Consider the following 22,050-nt stretch of genomic DNA (forward strand, 5'->3'; position numbering starts at 1 on the left):
ATATGTGTGAGGGTACCCCAGGAGAGTTCCAAATGTGTGTGGGTAGAATATATATCCCACGGGGGTAAAATTGAAAAAAGTTGAAAAAATTTTTTTTGGACTTAGTCATTTTTCCGACTTTATCAGACTTTCAGATAGGGGAAATGTCAGTGAGCATTCCGATTTCAGTTCCAGAGCGATTCGACCAATGAATCCTTGATATTTAGTCGTTTTCAGCCAATTTTCTGGATTTTTGAAAATTTTATTTTTTTGTGAAAATATCCACTAAATGAGAGAATAATATGTGTGAGGGTACCCCAGGAGAGTTCCAAATGTGTGTGGGTAGAATATATATCCCACGGGGGTAAAATTGAAAAAAGTTGAAAAATTATTTTTTTTTGGACTTAGTCATTTTTCCGGCGTTTATCAGACTTTCAGACAGGGGAAATGTCAGTGAGCATTCCGATTTCAGTTCCAGAGCGATTCTCCCAATGAGTCCTTGATATTTAGTCGTTTTCAGCCAATTTTCTGGATTTTTGAAAATTTCACTTTTTTGTGAAAATATCCACTAAATGAGGGAATAATATGTGTGAGGGTTCCCCAGGAGAGTTCCAAATGTGTGTGGGTAGAATATATATCCCACGGGGGTAAAACTGAAAAAAGTTGAAAATTATTTTTTTTTTGGACTTAGTCATTTTTCCGGCGTTTATCAGACTTTCAGATAGGGGAAATGTCAGTGAGCATTCCGATTTCAGTTCCAGAGCGACTCTCCCAATGAGTCCTTGATATTTAGTCGCTTTCAGCCAATTTTCTGGATTTTTCAAAATTTCACTTTTTTGTGAAAATATCCACTAAATGAGGGAATAATATGTGTGAGGGTACCCCAGGAGAGTTCCAAATGTGTGTCGGTAGAATATATATCCCACGGGGGCAAAATTGAAAAAAGTTGAAAAAGTTATTTTTTGTGGACTTAGTCATTTTTCTGGCGTTTATCAGACTTTCAGATAGAGGAAATGTCAGTGAGCATTCCGATTTCAGTTCCAGAGCGATTCGCCCAATGAGTCCTTGATATTTTGTCGTTTTCAGCCAATTTTCTGGATTTTTGAAAATTTCACTTTTTTGTGAAAATATCCACTAAATGAGGGAATAATATGTGTGAGGCTACCCCAGGAGAGTTCCAAATGTGTGTGGGTAGAATATATATCCCACGGGAGTAAATTTGAAAAAAGTTGAAAAAATTTTTTTTTTGGACTTAGTCATTTTTCCGGCGTTTATCAGACTTTCAGATAGGGGAAATGTCAGTGAGCATTCCGATTTCAGTTCCAGAGCGATTTGACCAATGAATCCTTGATATTTAGTCGTTTTCAGCCAATTTTCTGGATTTTTGAAAATTTCACTTTTTTGTGAAAATATCCACTAAATGAGAGAATAATATGTGTGAGGGTATCCCAGGAGAGTTACAAATGTGTGTCGGTAGAATATATATCCCACGGGGCAAAATTGAAAAAAGTTGAAAAAGTTATTTTTTGTGGACTTAGTCATTTTTCCGGCGTTTATCAGACTTTCAGATAGAGGAAATGTCAGTGAGCATTCCGATTTCAGTTCCAGAGCGATTCGCCCAATGAGTCCTTGATATTTTGTCGTTTTCAGCCAATTTTCTGGATTTTTGAAAATTTCACTTTTTTTGTGAAAATATCCACTAAATGAGGGAATAATATGTGTGAGGGTACCCCAGGAGAGTTCCAAATGTGTGTGGGTAGAATATATATCCCACGGGGGTAAAATTGAAAAAAGTTGAAAAAATTTTTTTTGGACTTAGTCATTTTTCCGGCGTTTATCAGACTTTCAGACAGGGGAAATGTCAGTGAGCATTCCGATTTCAGTTCCAGAGCGATTCTCCCAATGAGTCCTTGATATTTAGTCGTTTTCAGCCAATTTTCTGGATTTTTGAAAATTTCACTTTTTTGTGAAAATATCCACTAAATGAGGGAATAATATGTGTGAGGGTTCCCCAGGAGAGTTCCAAATGTGTGTGGGTAGAATATATATCCCACGGGGGTAAAACTGAAAAAAGTTGAAAATTATTTTTTTTTTGGACTTAGTCATTTTTCCGGCGTTTATCAGACTTTCAGATAGGGGAAATGTCAGTGAGCATTCCGATTTCAGTTCCAGAGCGATTCTCCCAATGAGTCCTTGATATTTAGTCGCTTTCAGCCAATTTTCTGGATTTTTGAAAATTTCACTTTTTTGTGAAAATATCCACTAAATGAGGGAATAATATGTGTGAGGGTACCCCAGGAGAGTTCCAAATGTGTGTCGGTAGAATATTTATCCCACGGGGGCAAAATTGAAAAAAGTTGAAAAAGTTATTTTTTGTGGACTTAGTCATTTTTCCGGCGTTTATCAGACTTTCAGATAGAGGAAATGTCAGTGAGCATTCCGATTTCAGTTCCAGAGCGATTCGCCCAATGAGTCCTTGATATTTTGTCGTTTTCAGCCAATTTTCTGGATTTTTGAAAATTTCACTTTTTTTGTGAAAATATCCACTAAATGAGGGAATAATATGTGTGAGGGTACCCCAGGAGAGTTCCAAATGTGTGTGGGTAGAATATATATCCCACGGGGGTAAAATTGAAAAAAGTTGAAAAAATTTTTTTTGGACTTAGTCATTTTTCCGACTTTATCAGACTTTCAGATAGGGGAAATGTCAGTGAGCATTCCGATTTCAGTTCCAGAGCGATTCGACCAATGAATCCTTGATATTTAGTCGTTTTCAGCCAATTTTCTGGATTTTTGAAAATTTTATTTTTTTGTGAAAATATCCACTAAATGAGAGAATAATATGTGTGAGGGTACCCCAGGAGAGTTCCAAATGTGTGTGGGTAGAATATATATCCCACGGGGGTAAAATTGAAAAAAGTTGAAAAATTATTTTTTTTTGGACTTAGTCATTTTTCCGGCGTTTATCAGACTTTCAGACAGGGGAAATGTCAGTGAGCATTCCGATTTCAGTTCCAGAGCGATTCTCCCAATGAGTCCTTGATATTTAGTCGTTTTCAGCCAATTTTCTGGATTTTTGAAAATTTCACTTTTTTGTGAAAATATCCACTAAATGAGGGAATAATATGTGTGAGGGTTCCCCAGGAGAGTTCCAAATGTGTGTAGGTAGAATATATATCCCACGGGGGTAAAACTGAAAAAAGTTGAAAATTATTTTTTTTTTGGACTTAGTCATTTTTCCGGCGTTTATCAGACTTTCAGATAGGGGAAATGTCAGTGAGCATTCCGATTTCAGTTCCAGAGCGATTCTCCCAATGAGTCCTTGATATTTAGTCGCTTTCAGCCAATTTTCTGGATTTTTCAAAATTTCACTTTTTTGTGAAAATATCCACTAAATGAGGGAATAATATGTGTGAGGGTACCCCAGGAGAGTTCCAAATGTGTGTCGGTAGAATATATATCCCACGGGGGCAAAATTGAAAAAAGTTGAAAAAGTTATTTTTTGTGGACTTAGTCATTTTTCTGGCGTTTATCAGACTTTCAGATAGAGGAAATGTCAGTGAGCATTCCGATTTCAGTTCCAGAGCGATTCGCCCAATGAGTCCTTGATATTTTGTCGTTTTCAGCCAATTTTCTGGATTTTTGAAAATTTCACTTTTTTGTGAAAATATCCACTAAATGAGGGAATAATATGTGTGAGGCTACCCCAGGAGAGTTCCAAATGTGTGTGGGTAGAATATATATCCCACGGGAGTAAATTTGAAAAAAGTTGAAAAAATTTTTTTTTTGGACTTAGTCATTTTTCCGGCGTTTATCAGACTTTCAGATAGGGGAAATGTCAGTGAGCATTCCGATTTCAGTTCCAGAGCGATTTGACCAATGAATCCTTGATATTTAGTCGTTTTCAGCCAATTTTCTGGATTTTTGAAAATTTCACTTTTTTGTGAAAATATCCACTAAATGAGAGAATAATATGTGTGAGGGTATCCCAGGAGAGTTACAAATGTGTGTCGGTAGAATATATATCCCACGGGGCAAAATTGAAAAAAGTTGAAAAAGTTATTTTTTGTGGACTTAGTCATTTTTCCGGCGTTTATCAGACTTTCAGATAGAGGAAATGTCAGTTAGCATTCCGATTTCAGTTCCAGAGCGATTCGCCCAATGAGTCCTTGATATTTTGTCGTTTTCAGCCAATTTTCTGGATTTTTGAAAATTTCACTTTTTTTGTGAAAATATCCAATAAATGAAGGAATAATATGTGTGAGGGTACCCCAGGAGAGTTCCAAATGTGTGTGGGTAGAATATATATCCCACGGGGGTAAAATTGAAAAAAGTTGAAAAATTTTTTTTTGGACTTAGTCATTTTTCCGGCGTTTATCAGACTTTCAGATAGGGGAAATGTCAGTGAGCATTCCGATTTCAGTTCCAGAGTGATTCTCCCAATGAGTCCTTGATATTTAGTCGCTTTCAGCCAATTTTCTGGATTTTTGAAAATTTCACTTTTTTGTGAAAATATCCACTAAATGAGGGAATAATATGTGTGAGGGTACCCCAGGAGAGTTCAAAATGTGTGTGGGTAGAATATATATCCCACGGGGGTAAATTTGAAAAAAGTTGAAAAAAATTTTTTTTTGGACTTAGTCATTTTTCCGGCGTTTATCAGACTTTCAGATAGAGGAAATGTCAGTGAGCATTCCGATTTCAGTTCCAGAGCAATTCGCCCAATGAGTCCTTGATATTTAGTCGTTTTCAGCCAATTTTCTGGATTTTTGAAAATTTCACTTTTTTGTGAAAATATCCACTAAATGAGGGAATAATATGTGTGAGGGTACCCCAGGAGAGTTCCAAATGTGTGTGGGTAGAAAATGTATCCCACGGGGGTAAAATTGAAAAAAGTTGAAAAATTATTTTTTTTTGGACTTAGTCATTTTTCCGGCGTTTATCAGACTTTCAGATAGTGGAAATGTCAGTGAGCATTCCGATTTCAGTTCCAGAGCGATTCTTTCAATGAGTCCTTGATATTTAGTCGTTTTCAGCCAATTTCCTGGATTTTTGAAAATTTCACTTTTTTGTGAAAATATCCACTAAATGAGAGAATAATATGTGTGAGGGTATCCCAGGAGAGTTACAAATGTGTGTCGGTAGAATATATATCCCACGGGGGTAAAATTGAAAAAAGTTGAAAAATATATTTTTTTGGACTTAGTCATTTTTCCGGCGTTTATCAGACTTTCAGACAGGGGAAATGTCAGTGAGCATTCCGATTTCAGTTCCAGAGCGATTCTCCCAATGAGTCCTTGATATTTAGTCGTTTTCAGCCAATTTTCTGGATTTTTGAAAATTTCACTTTTTTGTGAAAATATCCACTAAATGAGGGAATAATATGTGTGAGGGTTCCCCAGGAGAGTTCCAAATGTGTGTGGGTAGAATATATATCCCACGGGGGTAAAACTGAAAAAAGTTGAAAATTATTTTTTTTTTGGACTTAGTCATTTTTCCGGCGTTTATCAGACTTTCAGATAGGGGAAATGTCAGTGAGCATTCCGATTTCAGTTCCAGAGCGATTCTCCCAATGAGTCCTTGATATTTAGTCGCTTTCAGCCAATTTTCTGGATTTTTCAAAATTTCACTTTTTTGTGAAAATATCCACTAAATGAGGGAATAATATGTGTGAGGGTACCCCAGGAGAGTTCCAAATGTGTGTCGGTAGAATATATATCCCACGGCGGCAAAATTGAAAAAAGTTGAAAAAGTTATTTTTTGTGGACTTAGTCATTTTTCTGGCGTTTATCAGACTTTCAGATAGAGGAAATGTCAGTGAGCATTCCGATTTCAGTTCCAGAGCGATTCGCCCAATGAGTCCTTGATATTTTGTCGTTTTCAGCCAATTTTCTGGATTTTTGAAAATTTCACTTTTTTGTGAAAATATCCACTAAATGAGGGAATAATATGTGTGAGGCTACCCCAGGAGAGTTCCAAATGTGTGTGGGTAGAATATATATCCCACGGGAGTAAATTTGAAAAAAGTTGAAAAAATTTTTTTTTTGGACTTAGTCATTTTTCCGGCGTTTATCAGACTTTCAGATAGGGGAAATGTCAGTGAGCATTCCGATTTCAGTTCCAGAGCGATTTGACCAATGAATCCTTGATATTTAGTCATTTTCAGCCAATTTTCTGGATTTTTGAAAATTTTATTTTTTTGTGAAAATATCCACTAAATGAGAGAATAATATGTGTGAGGGTACCCCAGGAGAGTTCCAAATGTGTGTGGGTAGAATATATATCCCACGGGGGTAAAATTGAAAAAAGTTGAAAAATTATTTTTTTTTGGACTTAGTCATTTTTCCGGCGTTTATCAGACTTTCAGATAGTGGAAATGTCAGTGAGCATTCCGATTTCAGTTCCAGAGCGATTCTCCCAATGAGTCCTTGATATTTAGTCGTTTTCAGCCAATTTTCTGGATTTTTGAAAATTTCACTTTTTTGTGAAAATATCCACTAAATGAGAGAATAATATGTGTGAGGGTATCCCAGGAGAGTTACAAATGTGTGTCGGTAGAATATATATCCCACGGGGCAAAATTGAAAAAAGTTGAAAAAGTTATTTTTTGTGGACTTAGTCATTTTTCCGGCGTTTATCAGACTTTCAGATAGAGGAAATGTCAGTTAGCATTCCGATTTCAGTTCCAGAGCGATTCGCCCAATGAGTCCTTGATATTTTGTCGTTTTCAGCCAATTTTCTGGATTTTTGAAAATTTCACTTTTTTTGTGAAAATATCCAATAAATGAAGGAATAATATGTGTGAGGGTACCCCAGGAGAGTTCCAAATGTGTGTGGGTAGAATATATATCCCACGGGGGTAAAATTGAAAAAAGTTGAAAAATTTTTTTTTGGACTTAGTCATTTTTCCGACTTTATCAGACTTTCAGATAGGGGAAATGTCAGTGAGCGTTCCGATTTCAGTTCCAGAGCGATTCGCCAAATGAGTCCTTGATATTTAGTTGTTTTCAGCCAATTTTCTGGATTTTTGAAAATTTCACTTTTTTGTGAAAATATCCACTAAATGAGGGAATAATATGTGTGAGGGTACCCCAGGAGAGTTCCAAATGTGTGTGGGTAGAATATATATCCCACGGGGGTAAAATTGAAAAAAGTTGAAAAATTTTTTTTTTGGACTTAGTCATTTTTCCGGCGTTTATCAGACTTTCAGATAGGGGAAATGTCAGTGAGCATTCCGATTTCAGTTCCAGAGTGATTCTCCCAATGAGTCCTTGATATTTAGTCGCTTTCAGCCAATTTTCTGGATTTTTGAAAATTTCACTTTTTTGTGAAAATATCCACTAAATGAGGGAATAATATGTGTGAGGGTACCCCAGGAGAGTTCAAAATGTGTGTGGGTAGAATATATATCCCACGGGGGTAAAACTGAAAAAAGTTGAAAATTATTTTTTTTTGGACTTAGTCATTTTTCCGGCGTTTATCAGACTTTCAGATAGGGGAAATGTCAGTGAGCATTCCGATTTCAGTTCCAGAGCGATTCTCCCAATGAGTCCTTGATATTTAGTCGCTTTCAGCCAATTTTCTGGATTTTTGAAAATTTCACTTTTTTGTGAAAATATCCACTAAATGAGGGAATAATATGTGTGAGGGTACCCCAGGAGAGTTCCAAATGTGTGTGGGTAGAATATATATCCCACGGGGGCAAAATTGAAAAAAGTTGAAAAAGTTATTTTTTGTGGACTTAGTCATTTTTCCGGTGTTTATCAGACTTTCAGATAGAGGAAATGTCAGTGAGCATTCAGATTTCAGTTCCAGAGCGATTCGCCCAATGAGTCCTTGATATTTTGTCGTTTTCAGCCAATTTTCTGGATTTTTGAAAATTTCACTTTTTTGTGAAAATATCCACTAAATGAGGGAATAATATGTGTGAGGGTATCCCAGGAGAGTTCCAAATGTGTGTCGGTAGAATATATATCCCACGGGGGTAAAATTGAAAAAAGTTGAACAATATTTTTTTTTGGACTTAGTCATTTTTCCGGCGTTTATCAGACTTTCAGATAGGGGAAATGTCAGTGAGCATTCCGATTTCAGTTCCAGAGCGATTCGACAAATGAGTCCTTGACATTTTGTCGTTTTCAGCCAATTTTCTGGATTTTTGAAAATTTCACTTTTTTGTGAAAATATCCACTAAATGAGGGAATAATATGTGTGAGGGTACCCCAGGAGAGTTCCAAATGTGTGTCGGTAGAATATATATCCCACGGGGGCTAAATTGAAAAAAGTTGAAAAAGTTATTTTTTGTGGACTTAGTCATTTTTCCGGCGTTTATCAGACTTTCAGATAGAGGAAATGTCAGTGAGCATTCCGATTTCAGTTCCAGAGCGATTCGCCCAATGAGTCCTTGATATTTTGTCGTTTTCAGCCAATTTTCTGGATTTTTGAAAATTTCACTTTTTTTGTGAAAATATCCACTAAATGAGGGAATAATATGTGTGAGGGTACCCCAGGAGAGTTCCAAATGTGTGTGGGTAGAATATATATCCCACGGGGGTAAAATTGAAAAAAGTTGAAAAAAATTTTTTTGGACTTAGTCATTTTTCCGACTTTATCAGACTTTCAGATAGGGGAAATGTCAGTGAGCATTCCGATTTCAGTTCCAGAGCGATTCGACCAATGAATCCTTGATATTTAGTCGTTTTCAGCCAATTTTCTGGATTTTTGAAAATTTTATTTTTTTGTGAAAATATCCACTAAATGAGAGAATAATATGTGTGAGGGTACCCCAGGAGAGTTCCAAATGTGTGTGGGTAGAATATATATCCCACGGGGGTAAAATTGAAAAAAGTTGAAAAATTATTTTTTTTTTGACTTAGTCATTTTTCCGGCGTTTATCAGACTTTCAGATAGTGGAAATGTCAGTGAGCATTCCGATTTCAGTTCCAGAGCGATTCTTTCAATGAGTCCTTGATATTTAGTCGTTTTCTGCCAATTTTCTGGATTTTTGAAAATTTCACTTTTTTGTGAAAATATCCACTAAATGAGGGAATAATATGTGTGAGGGTATCCCAGGAGAGTTCCAAATGTGTGTCGGTAGAATATATATCCCACGGGGGTAAAATTGAAAAAAGTTGAACAATATTTTTTTTTGGACTTAGTCATTTTTCCGGCGTTTATCAGACTTTCAGATAGGGGAAATGTCAGTGAGCATTCCGATTTCAGTTCCAGAGCGATTCGACCAATGAATCCTTGATATTTAGTCGCTTTCAGCCAATTTTCTGGATTTTTGAAAATTTCACTTTTTTGTGAAAATATCCACTAAATGAGGGAATAATATGTGTGAGGGTACCCCAGGAGAGTTCCAAATGTGTGTCGGTAGAATATATATCCCACGGGGGTAAATTTGAAAAAAGTTGAAAAAGTTATTTTTTGTGGACTTAGTCATTTTTCTGGCGTTTATCAGACTTTCAGATAGAGGAAATGTCAGTGAGCATTCCGATTTCAGTTCCAGAGCGATTCGCCCAATGAGTCCTTGATATTTAGTCGTTTTCAGCCAATTTTCTGGATTTTTGAAAATTTCACTTTTTTGTGAAAATATCCACTAAATGAGGGAATAATATGTGTGAGGGTACCCCAGGAGAGTTCCAAATGTGTGTGGGTAGAAAATGTATCCCACGGGGGCAATATTGAAAAAAGTTGAAAAAGTTATTTTTTGTGGACTTAGTCATTTTTCCGGCGTTTATCAGACTTTCAGATAGAGGAAATGTCAGTGAGCATTCCGATTTCAGTTCCAGAGCGATTCGCCAAATGAGTCCTTGACATTTTGTCGTTTTCAGCCAATTTTCTGGATTTTTGAAAATTTCACTTTTTTGTGAAAATATCCACTAAATGAGGGAATAATATGTGTGAGGGTACCCCAGGAGAGTTCCAAATGTGTGTGGGTAGAATATATATCCCACGGGGGTAAAATTGAAAAAAGTTGAAAAAAATTTTTTTGGACTTAGTCATTTTTCCGACTTTATCAGACTTTCAGATAGGGGAAATGTCAGTGAGCATTCCGATTTCAGTTCCAGAGCGATTCGACCAATGAATCCTTGATATTTAGTCGTTTTCAGCCAATTTTCTGGATTTTTGAAAATTTTATTTTTTTGTGAAAATATCCACTAAATGAGAGAATAATATGTGTGAGGGTACCCCAGGAGAGTTCCAAATGTGTGTGGGTAGAATATATATCCCACGGGGGTAAAATTGAAAAAAGTTGAAAAATTATTTTTTTTTTGACTTAGTCATTTTTCCGGCGTTTATCAGACTTTCAGATAGTGGAAATGTCAGTGAGCATTCCGATTTCAGTTCCAGAGCGATTCTTTCAATGAGTCCTTGATATTTAGTCGTTTTCTGCCAATTTTCTGGATTTTTGAAAATTTCACTTTTTTGTGAAAATATCCACTAAATGAGAGAATAATATGTGTGAGGGTATCCCAGGAGAGTTACAAATGTGTGTCGGTAGAATATATATCCCACGGGGGTAAAATTGAAAAAAGTTGAAAAATATTTTTTTTTGGACTTAGTCATTTTTCCGGCGTTTATCAGACTTTCAGACAGGGGAAATGTCAGTGAGCATTCCGATTTCAGTTCCAGAGCGATTCTCCCAATGAGTCCTTGATATTTAGTCGCTTTCAGCCAATTTTCTGGATTTTTGAAAATTTCACTTTTTTGTGAAAATATCCACTAAATGAGGGAATAATATGTGTGAGGGTACCCCAGGAGAGTTCAAAATGTGTGTGGATAGAATATATATCCCACGGGGGTAAATTTGAAAAAAGTTGAAAAAAATTTTTTTTTGGACTTAGTCATTTTTCCGGCATTTATCAGACTTTCAGATAGAGGAAATGTCAGTGAGCATTCCGATTTCAGTTCCAGAGCAATTCGCCCAATGAGTCCTTGATATTTAGTCGTTTTCAGCCAATTTTCTGGATTTTTGAAAATTTCACTTTTTTGTGAAAATATCCACTAAATGAGGGAATAATATGTGTGAGGGTTCCCCAGGAGAGTTCCAAATGTGTGTGGGTAGAATATATATCCCACGGGGGTAAAACTGAAAAAAGTTGAAAATTATTTTTTTTTTGGACTTAGTCATTTTTCCGGCGTTTATCAGACTTTCAGATAGGGGAAATGTCAGTGAGCATTCCGATTTCAGTTCCAGAGCGATTCTCCCAATGAGTCCTTGATATTTAGTCGCTTTCAGCCAATTTTCTGGATTTTTCAAAATTTCACTTTTTTGTGAAAATATCCACTAAATGAGGGAATAATATGTGTGAGGGTACCCCAGGAGAGTTCCAAATGTGTGTCGGTAGAATATATATCCCACGGGGGCAAAATTGAAAAAAGTTGAAAAAGTTATTTTTTGTGGACTTAGTCATTTTTCTGGCGTTTATCAGACTTTCAGATAGAGGATATGTCAGTGAGCATTCCGATTTCAGTTCCAGAGCGATTCGCCCAATGAGTCCTTGATATTTAGTCGTTTTCAGCCAATTTTCTGGATTTTTGAAAATTTCACTTTTTTGTGAAAATATCCACTAAATGAGGGAATAATATGTGTGAGGGTACCCCAGGAGAGTTCCAAATGTGTGTGGGTAGAAAATGTATCCCACGGGGGTAAAACTGAAAAAAGTTGAAAATTATTTTTTTTTTGGACTTAGTCATTTTTCCGGCGTTTATCAGACTTTCAGATAGGGGAAATGTCAGTGAGCATTCCGATTTCAGTTCCAGAGCGATTCTCCCAATGAGTCCTTGATATTTAGTCGCTTTCAGCCAATTTTCTGGATTTTTGAAAATTTCACTTTTTTGTGAAAATATCCACTAAATGAGGGAATAATATGTGTGAGGGTTCCCCAGGAGAGTTCCAAATGTGTGTGGGTAGAATATATATCCCACGGGGGTAAAACTGAAAAAAGTTGAAAATTATTTTTTTTTTGGACTTAGTCATTTTTCCGGCGTTTATCAGACTTTCAGATAGGGGAAATGTCAGTGAGCATTCCGATTTCAGTTCCAGAGCGATTCTCCCAATGAGTCCTTGATATTTAGTCGCTTTCAGCCAATTTTCTGGATTTTTCAAAATTTCACTTTTTTGTGAAAATATCCACTAAATGAGGGAATAATATGTGTGAGGGTACCCCAGGAGAGTTCCAAATGTGTGTCGGTAGAATATATATCCCACGGGGGCAAAATTGAAAAAAGTTGAAAAAGTTATTTTTTGTGGACTTAGTCATTTTTCTGGCGTTTATCAGACTTTCAGATAGAGGATATGTCAGTGAGCATTCCGATTTCAGTTCCAGAGCGATTCGCCCAATGAGTCCTTGATATTTAGTCGTTTTCAGCCAATTTTCTGGATTTTTGAAAATTTCACTTTTTTGTGAAAATATCCACTAAATGAGGGAATAATATGTGTGAGGGTACCCCAGGAGAGTTCCAAATGTGTGTGGGTAGAAAATGTATCCCACGGGGGTAAAACTGAAAAAAGTTGAAAATTATTTTTTTTTTGGACTTAGTCATTTTTCCGGCGTTTATCAGACTTTCAGATAGGGGAAATGTCAGTGAGCATTCCGATTTCAGTTCCAGAGCGATTCTCCCAATGAGTCCTTGATATTTAGTCGCTTTCAGCCAATTTTCTGGATTTTTGAAAATTTCACTTTTTTGTGAAAATATCCACTAAATGAGGGAATAATATGTGTGAGGGTACCCCAGGAGAGTTCCAAATGTGTGTGGGTAGAATATATATTCCACGGGGGCAATATTGAAAAAAGTTGAAAAAGTTATTTTTTGTGGACTTAGTCATTTTTCCGGCGTTTATCAGACTTTCAGATAGAGGAAATGTCAGTGAGCATTCCGATTTCAGTTCCAGAGCGATTCGCCCAATGAGTCCTTGATATTTTGTCGTTTTCAGCCAATTTTCTGGATTTTTGAAATTTTCACTTTTTTGTGAAAATATCCACTAAATGAGGGAATAATATGTGTGAGGCTACCCCAGGAGAGTTCCAAATGTGTGTGGGTAGAATATATATCCCACGGGAGTAAATTTGAAAAAAGTTGAAAAAAATTTTTTTTTGGACTTAGTCATTTTTCCGGCGTTTATCAGACTTTCAGATAGGGGAAATGTCAGTGAGCATTCCGATTTCAGTTCCAGAGCGATTTGACCAATGAATCCTTGATATTTAGTCGTTTTCAGCCAATTTTCTGGATTTTTGAAAATTTTATTTTTTTGTGAAAATATCCACTAAATGAGAGAATAATATGTGTGAGGGTACCCCAGGAGAGTTCCAAATGTGTGTGGGTAGAATATATATCCCACGGGGGTAAAATTGAAAAAAGTTGAAAAATTATTTTTTTTTGGACTTAGTCATTTTTCCGGCGTTTATCAGACTTTCAGATAGTGGAAATGTCAGTGAGCATTCCGATTTCAGTTCCAGAGCGATTCTCCCAATGAGTCCTTGATATTTAGTCGTTTTCAGCCAATTTTCTGGATTTTTGAAAATTTCACTTTTTTGTGAAAATATCCACTAAATGAGAGAATAATAAGTGTGAGGGTATCCCAGGAGAGTTACAAATGTGTGTCGGTAGAATATATATCCCACGGGGGTAAAATTGAAAAAAGTTGAAAAATATTTTTTTTTGGACTTAGTAATTTTTCCGGCGTTTATCAGACTTTCAGACAGGGGAAATGTCAGTGAGCATTCCGATTTCAGTTCCAGAGCGATTCTCCCAATGAATCCTTGATATTTAGTCGCTTTCAGCCAATTTTCTGGATTTTTGAAAATTTCACTTTTTTGTGAAAATATCCACTAAATGAGGGAATAATATGTGTGAGGGTACCCCAGGAGAGTTCCAAATGTGTGTCGGTAGAATATATATCCCACGGGGCAAAATTGAAAAAAGTTGAAAAAGTTATTTTTTGTGGACTTAGTCATTTTTCCGGCGTTTATCAGACTTTCAGATAGAGGAAATGTCAGTGAGCATTCCGATTTCAGTTCCAGAGCGATTCGCCCAATGAGTCCTTGATATTTTGTCGTTTTCAGCCAATTTTCTGGATTTTTGAAAATTTCACTTTTTTTGTGAAAATATCCAATAAATAAGGGAATAATATGTGTGAGGGTACCCCAGGAGAGTTCCAAATGTGTGTGGGTAGAATATATATCCCACGGGGGTAAAATTGAAAAAAGTTGAAAAAATTTTTTTTGGACTTAGTCATTTTTCCGACTTTGTCAGACTTTCAGATAGGGGAAATGTCAGTGAGCGTTCCGATTTCAGTTCCAGAGCGATTCGCCAAATGAGTCCTTGATATTTAGTTGTTTTCAGCCAATTTTCTGGATTTTTGAAAATTTCACTTTTTTGTGAAAATATCCACTAAATGAGGGAATAATATGTGTGAGGGTACCCCAGGAGAGTTCCAAATGTGTGTGGGTAGAATATATATCCCACGGGGGTAAAATTGAAAAAAGTTGAAAAATTTTTTTTTTGGACTTAGTCATTTTTCCGGCGTTTATCAGACTTTCAGATAGGGGAAATGTCAGTGAGCATTCCGATTTCAGTTCCAGAGTGATTCTCCCAATGAGTCCTTGATATTTAGTCGCTTTCAGCCAATTTTCTGGATTTTTGAAAATTTCACTTTTTTGTGAAAATATCCACTAAATGAGGGAATAATATGTGTGAGGGTACCCCAGGAGAGTTCAAAATGTGTGTGGGTAGAATATATATCCCACGGGGGTAAATTTGAAAAAAGTTGAAAAAAAATTTTTTTTGGACTTAGTCATTTTTCCGGCGTTTATCAGACTTTCAGATAGAGGAAATGTCAGTGAGCATTCCGATTTCAGTTCCAGAGCAATTCGCCCAATGAGTCCTTGATATTTAGTCGTTTTCAGCCAATTTTCTGGATTTTTGAAAATTTCACTTTTTTGTGAAAATATCCACTAAATGAGGGAATAATATGTGTGAGGCTGCGCCAGGAGAGTTCCAAATGTGTGTGAGTAGAATATATATCCCACGGGGGTAAAATTGAAAAAAGTTGAAAAAATTTTTTTTGGACTTAGTCATTTTTCCGACTTTATCACACTTTCAGATAGGGGAAATGTCAGTGAGCATTCCGATATCAGTTCCAGAGCGATTCGCCCAATGAGTCCTTGATATTTAGTCATTTTCAGCCAATTTTCTGGATTTTTGAAAATTTTATTTTTTTGTGAAAATATCCACTAAATGAGAGAATAATATGTGTGAGGGTTCCCCAGGAGAGTTCCAAATGTGTGTGGGTAGAATATATATCCCACGGGGGTAAAACTGAAAAAAGTTGAAAATTTTTTTTTTTTGGACTTAGTCATTTTTCCGACTTTATCAGACTTTCAGATAGGGGAAATGTCAGTGAGCGTTCCGAATTCAGTTCCAGAGCGATTCGCCAAATGAGTCCTTGATATTTAGTCGTTTTCAGCCAATTTTCTGGATTTTTGAAAATTTCACTTTTTTGTGAAAATATCCACTAAATGAGGGAAAAATATGTGTGAGGGTACCCCAGGAGCGTTCCAAATGTGTGTGGGTAGAATATATATTCCACGGGGGTAAATTTGAAAAAAGTTGAAAAACATTTTTTTTTGAACTTAGTCATTTTTCCGACGTTTATCAGACTTTCACATAGGGGAAATGTCAGTGAGCGTTTCAATTTCAGTTCCAGAGCTAAACGCCCAATGAGTCCTTGATATTTAGTCGTTTTCAGCCAATTTTCTGGATTTTTGAAAATTTCACTTTTTTTGTGAAAATATCCACTAAATGAGGGAATAATATGTGTGAGGGTACCCCAGGAGAGTTCCAAATGTGTGTGGGTAGAATATATATTCCACGGGGGTAAATTTTAAAAAAGGTGAAAAAATTTTTTTTTTGGACTTAGTCATTTTTCCGGCGTTTATCAGACTTTCAGATAGAGGAAATGTTAGTGAGCATTCCGATTTCAGTTCCAGAGCGATTCGCCCAATGAGTCCTTGATATTTTGTCGTTTTCAGCCAGTTTTCTGGATTTTTGAAAATTTCACTTTTTTGTGAAAATATCCACTAAATGAGGGAATAATATGTGTGAGGGTACCCCAGGAGAGTTCCAAATGTGTGTGGGTAGAATATATATCCCACAGGGGCAAAATTGAAAAAAGTTGAAAAAGATATTTTTTTTGGACTTAGTCATTTTTCCGGCGTTTATCAGACTTTCAGGTGGGGCAAATGTCAGTGAGCATTCGGATTTCAGTTCCAGAGCTAATCGCCCAATGAGACCTTGATATTTTGTCGTTTTCAGCCAATTTTCTGGATTTTTGAAAATTTCACTTTTTTTGTGATAATATCCACTAAATGAGGGGATAATATGTGTGAGGGTACCCCAGGAGAGTTCCAAATGTGTGTGGGTAGAATATATATCCCACGGAGGTAAAATTGAAAAAAGTTTAAAAAAAATTTTTTTTGGACTTAGTCATGTTTCCGGCGTTCATCAGACTTTCAGATAAGGGAAATGTCAGTGAGCGTTCTGATTTCAGTTCCAGAGCGATTCGCCCAATGAGTCCTTGATATTTAGTCGTTTTCAGCCAATTTTCTGGATTTTTGAAAATTTCACTTTTTTGTGAAAATATCCACTAAATGAGGGAATAATATGTGTGAGGGTACCCCAGGAGAGTTCCAAATGTGTGTCGGTAGAATATATATCCCACGGGGGCAAAATTGAAAAAAGTTGAAAAAGTTATTTTTTGTGGACTTAGTCATTTTTCCGACTTTATCAGACTTTCAGATAGGGGAAATGTCAGTGAGCGTTCCGAATTCAGTTCCAGAGCGATTCGCCAAATGAGTCCTTGATATTTAGTCGTTTTCAGCCAATTTTCTGGATTTTTGAAAATTTCACTTTTTTGTGAAAATATCCACTAAATGAGGGAAAAATATGTGTGAGGGTACCCCAGGAGCGTTCCAAATGTGTGTGGGTAGAATATATATTCCACGGGGGTAAATTTGAAAAAAGTTGAAAAACATTTTTTTTTGAACTTAGTCATTTTTCCGACGTTTATCAGACTTTCACATAGGGGAAATGTCAGTGAGCGTTCCAATTTCAGTTCCAGAGCTAAACGCCCAATGAGTCCTTGATATTTAGTCGTTTTCAGCCAATTTTCTGGATTTTTGAAAATTTCACTTTTTTTGTGAAAATATCCACTAAATGAGGGAATAATATGTGTGAGGGTACCCCAGGAGAGTTCCAAATGTGTGTGGGTAGAATATATATTTCACGGGGGTAAATTTTAAAAAAGGTGAAAAAATTTGTTTTTTGGACTTAGTCATTTTTCCGGCGTTTATCAGACTTTCAGATAGAGGAAATGTTAGTGAGCATTCCGATTTCAGTTCCAGAGCGATTCGCCCAATGAGTCCTTGATATTTTGTCGTTTTCAGCCAATTTTCTGGATTTTTGAAAATTTCACTTTTTTGTGAAAATATCCACTAAATGAGGGAATAATATGTGTGAGGCTGCGCCAGGAGAGTTCCAAATGTGTGTGAGTAGAATATATATCCCACGGGGGTAAAATTGAAAAAAGTTGAAAAAATTTTTTTTGGACTTAGTCATGTTTCCGGCGTTCATCAGACTTTCAGATAAGGGAAATGTCAGTGAGCGTTCTGATTTCAGTTCCAGAGCGATTCGCCCAATGAGTCCTTGATATTTAGTCGTTTTCAGCCAATTTTCTGGATTTTTGAAAATTTCACTTTTTTTGTGAAAATATCCACTAAATGAGGGAATAATATGTGTGAGGGTACCCCAGGAGAGTTCCAAATGTGTGTGGGTAGAATATATATCCCACGGGGGTAAAACTGAAAAAAGTTGAAAATTATTTTTTTTTGGACTTAGTCATTTTTCCGACTTTATCAGACTTTCAGATAGGGGAAATGTCAGTGAGCATTCCGATTTCAGTTCCAGAGCGATTCTCCCAATGAGTCCTTGATATTTAGTCGCTTTCAGCCAATTTTCTGGATTTTTGAAAATTTCACTTTTTTGTGAAAATATCCACTAAATGAGGGAATAATATGTGTGAGGGTACCCCAGGAGAGTTCCAAATGTGTGTGGGTAGAATATATATTCCACGGGGGTAAATTTTAAAAAAGGTGAAAAATTTTTTTTTTTGGACTTAGTCATTTTTCCGGCGTTTATCAGACTTTCAGATAGAGGAAATGTTAGTGAGCATTCCGATTTCAGTTCCAGAGCGATTCGCCCAATGAGTCCTTGATATTTTGTCGTTTTCAGCCAATTTTCTGGATTTTTGAAAATTTCACTTTTTTGTGAAAATATCCACTAAATGAGGGAATAATATGTGTGAGGCTGCGCCAGGAGAGTTCCAAATGTGTGTGAGTAGAATATATATCCCACGGGGGTAAAATTGAAAAAAGTTGAAAAAATTTTTTTTGGACTTAGTCATTTTTCCGACTTTATCACACTTTCAGATAGGGGAAATGTCAGTGAGCATTCCGATATCAGTTCCAGAGTGATTCGCCCAATGAGTCCTTGATATTTAGTCATTTTCAGCCAATTTTCTGGATTTTTGAAAAGGTCACTTTTTTGTGAAAATATCCACTAAATGAGGGAATAATATGTGTGAGGGTACCCCAGGAGAGTTCCAAATGTGTGTGGGTAGAATATATATCCCACAGGGGCAAAATTGAAAAAAGTTGAAAAAGATATTTTTTTTGGACTTAGTCATTTTTCCGGCGTTTATCAGACTTTCAGATGGGGCAAATGTCAGTGAGCATTCGGATTTCAGTTCCAGAGCTAATCGCCCAATGAGACCTTGATATTTTGTCGTTTTCAGCCAATTTTCTGGATTTTTGAAAATTTCACTTTTTTTGTGATAATATCCACTAAATGAGGGGATAATATGTGTGAGGGTACCCCAGGAGAGTTCCAAATGTGTGTGGGTAGAATATATATCCCACGGGGGTAAAACTGAAAAAAGTTGAAAATTATTTTTTTTTGGACTTAGTCATTTTTCCGACTTTATCAGACTTTCAGATAGGGGAAATGTCAGTGAGCATTCCGATTTCAGTTCCAGAGCGATTCGCCCAATGAGTCCTTGATATTTTGTCGTTTTCAGCCAATTTTCTGGATTTTTGAAAATTTCACTTTTTTGTGAAAATATCCACTAAATGAGGGAATAATATGTGTGAGGCTGCGCCAGGAGAGTTCCAAATGTGTGTGAGTAGAATATATATCCCACGGGGGTAAAATTGAAAAAAGTTGAAAAAATTTTTTTTGGACTTAGTCATTTTTCCGACTTTATCACACTTTCAGATAGTGGAAATGTCAGTGAGCATTCCGATTTCAGTTCCAGAGCTAAACGCCCAATGAGTCCTTGATATTTAGTCGTTTTCAGCCAATTTTCTGGATTTTTGAAAATTTCACTTTTTTTGTGAAAATATCCACTAAATGAGGGAATAATATGTGTGAGGCTGCGCCAGGAGAGTTCCAAATGTGTGTGAGTAGAATATATATCCCACGGGGGTAAAATTGAAAAAAGTTGAAAAAAATTTTTTTGGACTTAGTCATTTTTCCGACTTTATCACACTTTCAGATAGGGGAAATGTCAGTGAGCATTCCGATTTCAGTTCCAGAGCGATTCGCCCAATGAGTCCTTGATATTTAGTCATTTTCAGCCAATTTTCTGGATTTTTGAAAAGGTCACTTTTTTGTGAAAATATCCACTAAATGAGGGAATAATATGTGTGAGGGTACCCCAGGAGAGTTCCAAATGTGTGTGGGTAGAATATATATCCCACAGGGGGAAAATTGAAAAAAGTTGAAAAAGATATTTTTTTTGGACTTAGTCATTTTTCCGGCGTTTATCAGACTTTCAGATGGGGCAAATGTCAGTGAGCATTCGGATTTCAGTTCCAGAGCTAACCGCCCAATGAGACCTTGATATTTTGTCGTTTTCAGCCAATTTTCTGGATTTTTGAAAATTTCACTTTTTTGTGAAAATATCCACTAAATGAGGGAATAATATGTGTGAGGGTACCCCAGGAGAGTTCCAAATGTGTGTGGGTAGAATATATATCCCACGGGGGTAAAAAAAAATTAAAAAATTTTTTGGACTTAGTCATTTTTCCGGCATTTGTCAGACTTTCAGATAGTGGAAATGTCAGTGAGCATTCCGATTTCAGTTCCAGAGCGATTCTCCCAATGAGTCCTTGATATTTAGTCGTTTTCAGCCAATTTTGTGGATTTTTGAAAATTTCACTTTTTTATGAAAATATCCACTAAATTAATATGTGTGAGGGTACCCCAGGAGAGCTCCAAATGTGTGTGGGTAGAATATATATCCCACGGGGTAAAATTGAAAAAAGTTGAAAACATTTTTTTTTGGAATTAGTCATTTTTCCGGCGTTTATCAGACTTTCAGATAGGGCAAATGTCAGTGAGCGTTCCGATTTCAGTTCCAGAGCGATTCGCCCAATGAGTCCTTGATATTTAGTCGTTTTCAGCCAATTTTCTGAATTTTTGAAAATTTCACTTTTTTGTGAAAATATCCACGAAATGAGGGAACAATATGTGTGAGGGTACCCCAGGAGAGTTCCAAATGTGTGTGGGTAGAATATATATCCCACGGGGGTAAAATTGAAAAAAGTTGAAAAAATTTTTTTTGGACTTAGTCATTTTTCCGACTTTATCAGACTTTCAGATAGGGGAAATGTCAGTGAGCATTCCGATTTCAGTTCCAGAGCGATTCGCCCAATGAGTCCTTGATATTTAGTCATTTTCAGCCAATTTTCTGGATTTTTGAAAAGGTCACTTTTTTGTGAAAATATCCACTAAATGAGGGAATAATATGTGTGAGGGTACCCCAGGAGAGTTCCAAATGTGTGTGGGTAGAATATATATCCCACGGGGGTAAAATTGAAAAAAGTTTAAAAAAAATTTTTTTTGGACTTAGTCATGTTTCCGGCGTTCATCAGACTTTCAGATAAGGGAAATGTCAGTGAGCGTTCTGATTTCAGTTCCAGAGCGATTCGCCCAATGAGTCCTTGATATTTAGTCGTTTTCAGCCAATTTTCTGGATTTTTGAAAATTTCACTTTTTTGTGAAAATATCCACTAAATGAGGGAATAATATGTGTGAGGGTACCCCAGGAGAGTTCCAAATGTGTGTGGGTAGAATATATATCCCACGGGGGTAAAAAAAATTAAAAAAATTTTTGGACTTAGTCATTTTTCCGGCATTTGTCAGACTTTCAGATAGGAGAAATGTCAGAGAACGTTCCGATTTCAGTTCCAGAGCGATTCTCCCAATGAGTCCTTGATATTTAGTCATTTTCAGCCAATTTTCTGGATTTTTGAAAATTTCACTTTTTTGTGAAAATATCCACTAAATGAGGGAATAATATGTGTGAGGGTATCCCAGGAGAGTTCCAAATGTGTGTAGGTAGAATATATATCCCACGGGGGTAAAATTGAAAAAAGTTTAAAAAATTTTTTTTTGGACTTAGTCATTTTTCCGGCGTTTATCAGACTTTCAGATAGGGGAAATGTCAGTGAGCATTCCGATTTCAGTTCCAGAGCGATTCTCCCAATGAGTCCTTGATATTTAGTCGTTTTCAGCCAATTTTGTGGATTTTTGAAAATTTCACTTTTTTATGAAAATATCCACTAAATTAATATGTGTGAGGGTACCCCAGGAGAGCTCCAAATGTGTGTGGGTAGAATATATATCCCACGGGGTAAAATTGAAAAAAGTTGAAAACATTTTTTTTTGGAATTAGTCATTTTTCCGGCGTTTATCAGACTTTCAGATAGGGCAAATGTCAGTGAGCGTTCCGATTTCAGTTCCAGAGCGATTCGCCCAATGAGTCCTTGATATTTAGTCGTTTTCAGCCAATTTTCTGAATTTTTGAAAATTTCACTTTTTCGTGAAAATATCCACGAAATGAGGGAACAATATGTGTGAGGGTACCCCAGGAGAGTTCCAAATGTGTGTGGGTAGAATATATATCCCACGGGGGTAAAATTGAAAAAAGTTGAAAACATTTTTTTT

The sequence above is a fragment of the Phyllobates terribilis genome, unplaced genomic scaffold, assembly GCF_046119375.1.
Source record: "Phyllobates terribilis strain yellow unplaced genomic scaffold, ASM4611937v1 Scaffold_10__3_contigs__length_209671492, whole genome shotgun sequence".
In the NCBI taxonomy this organism is placed as follows: domain Eukaryota; kingdom Metazoa; phylum Chordata; class Amphibia; order Anura; family Dendrobatidae; genus Phyllobates; species Phyllobates terribilis.